Source organism: Gopherus flavomarginatus, unplaced genomic scaffold (assembly GCF_025201925.1).
Source record: "Gopherus flavomarginatus isolate rGopFla2 unplaced genomic scaffold, rGopFla2.mat.asm mat_scaffold_2772_arrow_ctg1, whole genome shotgun sequence".
Taxonomy (NCBI): domain Eukaryota; kingdom Metazoa; phylum Chordata; order Testudines; family Testudinidae; genus Gopherus; species Gopherus flavomarginatus.
This window is the reverse complement of record NW_026114966.1, coordinates 1-9,147: the sequence shown is the minus strand read 5'-3', so window position 1 is coordinate 9,147 and position 9,147 is coordinate 1. Positions and strand designations below refer to the sequence as shown.

The following is a 9,147-nucleotide window of genomic DNA, read 5'->3' as shown; positions in this document are numbered from 1 at the left end:
GACCACGTAAGGTGCCCCCTTTCTACCCAGGCTGGGGGGAGGGACCTCTACAGATAGACTCTCGAACTCTGGGGTGGCATTGACCAGAGACTTTTGGGTTGTTGGACTTTGGGGTGATTGGACTTAAAACCCTAAGCGGAAAAAGGACAGTGCCAAACGTACTTGGAGGTGGGTTTTTGTTTATGGTTTGTGTTATAACCCTGTTTGTGGTGTTTCTCCAATGGGATGCCGCATTGATTCCTTCCTTTATTAAAAAAGATTTTGCTACACTCAGACTCCGTGCTTGCGAGAGGGGAAGTATTGCCTCCTAGAGGCGCCCAGGGGGGTGTGGTATGTGAGTGTCCCAGGTCACTGGGTGGGGGCTCGAGCCGGTTATGCATTGTGTTACTGAAACGGAACCCCTGGATACTGAACCCGGCCCTTGTTGCTGCCAACTAGAGGGGCAGAAGGGTTACATTTTTGGGGGCTCGTCCGGGATCCCTGGGTCAGTACCCCTCGCAAGCACTTGTTGAGTGTTCCACTGTATTGGGAAATAATTATGTTTATATTTTGAGGAAACTACTGTTTGTATAATGGCTAATATGTCGGGTTTGTTGGGCCCCAGTCCTGCAGCCTCTAGCTCAGGGGCGGCAGACTCAGCCTATGATTGGGCAAAAGCGCTGGGGCATATATTGGAAAAGATTGTGTTGGCCTATGCTACGTCAAACTCTTGTCGTAAGTTAAGGTTATTTGATGGGGAAGAGGAGTTTGAACTCTGGTCGGAGCATACTACTGAAATGCTGCGGGAGTGGGCCGTACCCGATGTAGAAAAGCGACGATGTCTAATAGAGAGCCTTAGTGGCCCAGCATTAGATGTAGTTCGCACCCTGAAGCTCACTGACCCTGAGGTCAGTGTGAAGGACTGCCTAGAGGCCCTTGATAATGCCTTTGGGAGCGTAGAGGGCCCTGAGGACAGTTACTGTAAATTTATTAATTCCCGACAGCAAAGGGGTGAGAAAATTTCAGCCTATATACAGAGGCTGGAGAGACTACTTCAGAGAGCTGTTATGAGGGGAGCAGTGACTGCTGAGCAGATGGATCAGACCAGACTGGCTCAAGTTGTAAGAGGGACTCAGTATCGGAACCCAATCCTACTTCATCTCCGACTAAGAGAACGGCGGGAACATCCCCCAAGTTACGCCCAGCTGATAAAGGAGGTCAGGGAAGAAGAAGAAAGGCAGGCAGCCAGCGAGTGTTGGGAAGCCCAAACATTGGAACCAGCCAGTACGACACCACCGCCAATGGCCAGTGTACTGATGGTGAGCACCACAGAGGAACTTGCCCAACAAATGCAGGTCCTGACAGAACGGATAGCTGAGCTGCAAAGCATCATTGACCGAGCTAAGACTTCCAGGAATAAGGAGCCTCAGACTGTGATGATAGAGAAGTCAGTATCTAGAGTCACCGTCCCACCTCGCCGAATGGAGAAAGGACACTTCTTTTGCTACCGGTGTGGTCAGGATGGGCACAGTGCTGCTAACTGCCATAAGGAAGAGAACCCCTCCTTAGTGTATGAAAAGCTGAGGATCAGTTGGGAGAGATCCAGTAGCTGCCAGAAGGTCCGGGGACGGAGACCACCTAGGCCTAGAGGATTTGAAGATTCCCCCAGAAGAGACCAACCAGCTGGGATCCCTGCAGGACTGATAGGGCCTCGAGCAGAGGTCATGGTGAGGATTGAAGGGGCGGAGTGTAAAGCCGTGCTTGACACTGGATCTCAAGTGACTATTATATTTCAGTCATTCTACCAACAGATGCTTAGGCACCTGCCCATACAGCCACTGACTGGCATTGGTCTGTGTGGCCTCAGCATGGATGAATACCCTTATCAGGGCTATGTCATAGTACACCTGGAATTCCCAGAAGAGATTGCTGGGGTAAGACAGGAGGTGGACACTGCTGCTTTAATATGCCCTGACCCCAAAGGAGCCTCTGATGTGTCTGTGCTAATAGGGACCAACTCCAGCCTCTTTAGGATACTGGCCGATTACTGCAGGCAGCAAGCAGGAGACCAATATCTGAATACCTTGGTGATACACACACACTGTGCCGAGGCTTACAGAAAAATTGAGGACACGAGAAAAGTGATGCCTGATTTGCCAGTCGGAGCACTGAGGTATGCGGGCCCGGTCCCTTTAGTGGTGCCTGCCATGTCAGAAAAGGAGGTGATTGTCAGGAGTACCTGCCTAAAAGGCAGTAAGGGAACATTAGCTGTGGTAGAGCAGCCAACCAAGGGAGGGCTCCCAGAAGGAGTGCTGGTTCTCAGCGGAGTCATAACCCTACCTGCTGAAGCCCAGGAGGAGGTGACGATACTGGTTGCTAATGAAACACGCCGTGATGTGTTTGTAAAACCAGGGCAGAAGATTGCAGACATTTTTGAGCCTGAAAGCGTTGTGAGACCCCAGTGTGAAGCTGAAGTTCCAATGATAGATCCTGCGAAGTTTGACTTCGGGGACTCACCGCTGTCTGAGGAGTGGAAGGATCGCCTGAGGAAGAAGCTTTGCGAGAGATCCAAGGTGTTCTCACTACATGAGTGGGACGTGGGATGTGCAAAGGGAGTGGAACACCATATCAGGCTACAAGATCCCCGACCCTTCAGGGAGAGGTCTAGGAGGATTGCCCTCTCTGAGATGGAAGACGTGCGCCATCATCTTCAAGAGCTGATCGCGAATGGTATCATCACAGAGTCACGAAGCCCCTATGCCTCACCCATTGTGGTCGTTCGTAAGAAAAGTGGAAAAATCCGGATGTGTATTGACTACCGCACCCTAAACAGGCGCACTACAGTTGATCAGTACACCATGCCTCGAGTACAAGATGCCTTGGACTGTTTGCTGGGTAGTCAGTGGTTCTCTGTGTTGGATCTTCGGAGTGGATACTACCAGATCCCTCTGGTGAAGAAGATAAGGAGAAGACAGCCTTCATCTGCCCATTAGGATTTTATCAGTTCGAACGCATGCCCCAAGGGATTTCTGGAGCACCTGCCACATTTCAACGTCTTATGGAAAAAAGTCGTGGGAGACATGAATTTACTGCAGGTGTTAGTTTACTTGGATGACCTGATTGTGTTTGGAAGAACCCTGGAGGAACATGAAGAAAGACTTCTTAAAGTGCTCGACAGGTTGGAGGCATACGGTTTGAAGCTTTCAATTGATAAATGCCAGTTCTGCCAAACTTCAGTGAAGTATGTAGGTCACATCGTGTCCCAAGAGGGTGTGAGTACTGACCCCGATAAAATAGAAGCACTCACTACCTGGCCACGTCCCATTAACTACAGAGAACTCAAGACGTTTCTTGGATTTAGTGGCTACTACCGCAGATTTGTGAAGAACTATGCTACGATTGTAAAACCTCTGAATGATCTTACCAGGGGATACCAGTCCAACAAGAACAAATCTAAGACCCAGAATAAAGCGGAGGCCTCCAAAGCCGCCTTTGCAGAGACACTATGGCCCCTTCGAACCATTTGGGCCGCGGTGGGATGAAAGATGTGAGAGAGCTTTTCGGGAAATCATTACTCGCTTAACTCATGCTCCCGTCCTAGTCTTGCTGACCCAAGCAAGCCGTTTATCCTGCATACTGATGCCAGTTTGGAGGGTCTGGGAGCAGTACTGTATCAGGAAGTGGAAGGCAAACGCAAACCGGTAGCCTTTGCCAGCCGAGGACTGTCTGACAGTGAAACTCGCTACCCCATCCACAAGCTGGAGTTCTTGGCCTTGAAATGGGCCATCACTGAGAAATTCCGAGACTACTTGTACGGTGCTCAGTTCCAGGTGTGGACAGACAACAACCCACTGACCTATGTGTTAACAAGTGCTAAATTGGATGCTACAGGCCAGAGATGGGTGGCCGCCTTGGCTAGCTATGAGTTCAGCATTCAATACCGATCAGGGAGGAGCAATGTAGATGCAGATGCCTTGTCCAGACGTCCGCAAGCACCTGATGTTGCTGTGATACCCACGGATGGCGTGAGAGCTATTTGCAGTGTGAGTCGCCGAGAGCCGGAGGCCCCTGAGAGCCTTCATGGATGTGTTGCTGAAGCTTTGGGCCTACCCCCTGAAGGCGTGCCTTCTGCTTCAGTGAACTATATTGCTTTGGACCAATCTCCCTTGCCCATGCTCAATACGGCTGACTGGCAAGAGGCCCAACTACAAGATGCTGACATTCGTGATACACTACTTGCCAAAAGAGAGGGGCAAGGCCCAGCTGAGGTTGTCCCACCTACCCCAGAGGGCAAACTACTATTGAGAGAATGGACCAAACTAAAACTGATTCAGGGAGTGCTACACCGCACGACCACAGACCCTCTACAAAAGCAACGGAATCAACTAGTGCTGCCAAAAGATTACAGAGCCCTGGCCATGAGGGCCCTGCATGATGACTTTGGACATTTAGGGATGGAGAGGACCCTGGAACTTATCCGCAGTAGATTCTATTGGCCACGGATGGCTGAAGATGTTCGCCGGAAATGTGAGACCTGCGCGCGATGTGTGCAAAGGAAAACTCTGCCCACGAGGGCTGCATATCTGAAGAACATCACCAGCAACAAACCTCTGGAGCTGGTTTGCATTGATTTCTTGTCTTTAGAAGTGGACAAGAGGAATATTGGGAACATCCTAGTAGTGACCGACCATTACACGCGATATGCACAGGCATATCCCACACGTGATCAGAAGGCCACTACCGTCGCTCGAGTACTGTGGGAAAAATATTTCTCAGTTTATGGATTCCCAGCCCGGATACACTCGGATCAGGGACGAGACTTTGAGAGTCACCTTCTGAAGGAGGTGCTGAGGATAGCAGGAATTAAAAAGTCAAGGACAACGCCTTATCACCCACAGGGTGACCCTCAGCCAGAGAGGTTCAACCGAACCCTGTTAGATATGTTAGGGACTTTGCGGCCAGAGCAGAAGGCAACCTGGAGCCAACATGTCGCATTTCTAGTGCACGCCTACAACGCCACAAAGAACGACGCTACGGGAGTCACCCCATATCTCTTAATGTTTGGGCGAGAACCAAGATTACCCATAGACCTGTGCTTTGGTGTATCCGAGGATGGAGATAGCTATGAAACTCACCAGCAATATCTATCCCGTCTACGAGAAAAGCTGCGGGATGCTTATCACTTAGCTACATCTGCAGCTCAGAAGAATGCAGGCCGCAACAAACATCGATATGATGCTAGGGTACGTCTGCAAGAGCTCCAGCCAGGGGACAGAGTCCTGCTGCGAAATTTGGGTATTGCTGGCAAACACAAGATAGCTGACAGATGGAAGGCAATACCTTACTTAGTGATGGAAAAGCTAGGAGACCTGCCGGTCTACAAGATCAAACCTGAAGAGGGTCCAGGGCAGACCAAAACCGTGCATAGAAACCTTTTGCTCCCTGTGGGAGAATTGGTAGGCAGCCCTTATGAGATGGGCCACAACAGGGCAACTGGGCAGAACGAAGGTGCTGTACCAAAGCCGCCTTCCAATGTGGACAGCCGGCCTCCTGCAGCTAACCTACCCCTACTCGGCACATCTGACAGTGAGTCTGAGGAGGAAGACACAACCATGGTGTATCCTGGGATGAAGACAAGATTTCAGTCTCGATCCGCTGAATCAGAAGAGAGCACATCCTCTTCCGCCCTAAACCCTATGGCAGAAGTATTTAGGCCCATTCCTGACATCCCTGAGCCACTGGTGGGACCCCCGTGTAATGACTTACACAGGCTATTGGACAATGGTGACATACAGATGGAGGATGTCCAGAGCACCTGCGACCCTCCACTGTTAGAACTAGAAATGCAGGAGCCTATGCCAGTATCTGAGGGGAACTCACAGGAAACCTCCCCATCCGGCACTCAAGAGGATGTCCCTCCTACCATAGCAACAGAGATTCTTAATAGGCGAGACAGGGTAATAAGACCAGTGAAACGGTTAACTTACGATGCACCTGGGGTGATTAGTGAGGAGCCTATACATTTAGCACACAGGTTTGTGAAAGCTAAAGTGGGCTATCTAATGCCTTTTGGAGGGGACCAATAAGTTGGTATAGTAGGGAATGTGATTTGTCGGGACGACAAATTCTTGGCTGGGGGGGAGGATGTAAGCAGAGTCAGGATAAGCTCTACCCTGACATCTGGTGGGAAGAATGTCAGAGAGTGTATTTGCATAGGCACGCCCACCGTATCCCAGACTGCTGAGCGGTGGGACTGCTTGGTGACAAATGACTCACCCTCAGTTGGGTGGTACTTGCTAGACAAGGGACATGGGTTCCAAAACCCAGTGAAGTAGAGAGGCTGGGGACAGGTATCTGTGCCTGGTGGTGTAGTCTCCTTGTGGAGCCAGAAGCACCAATTGCACCCCCTCCTCTCCACTGTGGAATGTCAGAGTTGATTTTATTTTATTCCCTCAAGAATCTAAATACAGGTTACTGAGCTGAAATCACTTTGGACTAATGGTGCATTAGCACTGGGGCTCCCCCACTAAGAGCTGAGATCACTAAGAGTTGAAATCACAAAAGAGCTGAAATGACTGAGCTGAGAGCACTGAGTACTGTGCTAACTAGTGGGGGAGCCTGAAGATATGCTGTGGAACAGAGCAGCTGGCGGAGCGGAGCAGTTGCGGGGACGGCTGGAGCGGATCACGGGACAGCTGGTGGCAGCAGAGCGGCTGGCAGAGCGGAGTAGCTGTGGGACGGGTGGAGCGGCCCACAGAGTGAGCAGAGCCGAGCAGTTTTGCAGAGCAGCTCATGGAGCAGAGCAGCTGGTGGAGCGGAGCAGTTCCTGAGGACGGCTGGAGGAGCAGAGTGGAGCAGCTGGTAAAGCGGAGCAGTTTGTGGAGAAGGCGGAAGCAGAACCCACGGAGAGGCAGGGCAGTTGGCCCTGGACCACGTAAGGTGCCCCCTTTTCTACCCAGGCTGGGGGGAGGGACCTCTACAGATAGACTCTCGAACTCTGGGGTGGCATTGACCAGAGACTTTTGGGTTGTTGGACTTTGGGGTGATTGGACTTAAAACCCTAAGCGGAAAAAGGACAGTGCCAAACGTACTTGGAGGTGGGTTTTTTGTTTATGGTTTGTGTTATAACCCTGTTTGTGGTGTTTCTCCAATGGGATGCCGCATTGATTCCTTCCTTTATTAAAAAAGATTTTGCTACACTCAGACTCCGTGCTTGCGAGAGGGGAAGTATTGCCTCCTAGAGGCGCCCAGGGGGGTGTGGTATGTGAGTGTCCCAGGTCACTGGGTGGGGGCTCGAGCCGGTTATGCATTGTGTTACTGAAACGGAACCCCTGGATACTGAACCCGGCCCTTGTTGCTGCCAACTAGAGGGGCAGAAGGGTTACACACAAGCAGCCCCATGAGGGTCACCGATGTGCAGAGAAGGCAGCACAAGCTGCTCCCATGGTGTAATGGGCAGCACTCAGGACTCTGAATCCTGTAATCTGAGTTCAAATCTCAGTGGGACCTTGTGTTGGCTTGTGGTCATAGGCGGCAGGTTATATACATTTGTGGTGCTCGTGCTCCAGGAATATTCAGGGCTGGGGGCCCTGCTCCAACAATATTTGGAGTTGGGTCTCTTCCCCTGGCCCCTGCCTGGCACCCCTCCCCTCTGCTCTGGTGCATCCCTGCCTGACAAAAAGCAGCATCTGCCTGCTCCTGCTGCTGGAATAGAGGGATTCTGGGCAGAACTGCTGCCCCAGAGTCCTAGTGCAGGCTGCCCTCAGCCTCTCAACACCCCCCAACCCTGAGCTCCCTCTGAACCCTGATACTCTGCCCCAGTCCTGAGCCCTCTCCTGCGTCACGAATCCCTCATCCTCAGCCCTACGCTCCCTCCCAGAGGGTGCACCCCTTCCCACACTCTCCTTCCCAGCCCCAGAGCCTGCACCTCTCACCCCTTCCTACAACCCTGCCGGAGCCTGCACCCAGCACCCAAACTCCATCCTAAAGCCTGAACCAACACTGGAACAAACGATGTAAATTTCTAATTCTAACTTCTTGTTTCTCACCAGGAGGAAGGTGTTTTTGCACCCCAGTAAACAGGCTGTCACTGCAGCTTTCCTTTCACTAAATAAGATTTGTACCAAATATAAAATTGCCCTCCAATTTCTCTAAGAGAAATTGAAATTGTATCTTTGCACTAATATCCCAAGTGTGCAAGTCCATCTCCTCAGAGCAGCCCCACACCCTGAGGCCAGAGGAGAATCCCAACTGGCTGGTGCATTTGTAACCCTGGGGCCTGAAGCTGATGAGAGAAAGGGAAATGATCCATCTTGGAGCCTTCCGATATCACCTGCGGGGAGCACAGGGATTTGACTGAGTGACATCCTGGCTAATTTTCACCTTGTTCTGTGCCAGCAGGCTCCGCTGGAGAGCTCGGGAATGACTTGACCATGGCAGCACCCTATTTACATATTAAAAGCTGGCATTTTGGGGTCAATGGGGTAAAATGTGAGTACTTTTGGGGTTGGGACCCACATGAGAAGGGATGTGGACAAACTGGAGAGAGTCCAGAAGAGGGCAATAAAAATGATTAGGAGACTGAGACACATGACTTACGAGAACCTAGAGGCCCTATCCTGTATGTTAAGCTAAGGCAAAGTTAGCATATCTATATTGTGACCTTTTACTCAGAGAGGAAAATCGACCTTTCTCATGTTACTTAAATAGATAAGTACCCATGCCTGTCCAAGACCTTACTTAGAACAATCGACAATGGAGAATGGCATAGAGTTTTATTCAGTGTTGTACCCACAGATTTAACAGGTACACTACAAGGTAACTTATGTGCATATGTACATGTCATCAACAAGCACAAACTTACTAGTCCATGAAGTAAATGTACCCTAATGTTTTGTGGGTGAGGAATGAAATTTGGGCATAGGAGGAAGGATTTCTGGACCTTGTGCCCTATAAAAGAGGTAAGCCACCTCGCTAGAGCATTTTGCTTTATCATTGTGACTTACGTCCTCCACTCTTTCTCTATGTACTAGCAGTAGGCTGTACTTGTTCTGAAACTTTAAGTTTCAAGGGAACTAGGCTAAGTTCGGTTTCCCTACGTTTTTAGTCTTTGTTTATTAGGTTTTGATTTTAAGTTTAACATATTCAAGTAAACCCTAAGTAACACTA

At 50.4% G+C, this 9,147-nt stretch overlaps 1 non-coding gene across 1 annotated transcript; it reads left to right on the top strand.

The window, feature by feature from the left end:
- The first annotated feature begins 7,416 nt into the window (after nt 1-7,416).
- Nucleotides 7,417-7,488, top strand: TRNAQ-CUG (transfer RNA glutamine (anticodon CUG)). The gene has a single exon. It is a non-coding gene; the product is annotated as a tRNA-Gln (tRNA).
- Nucleotides 7,489-9,147: the final 1,659 nt, after the last annotated feature.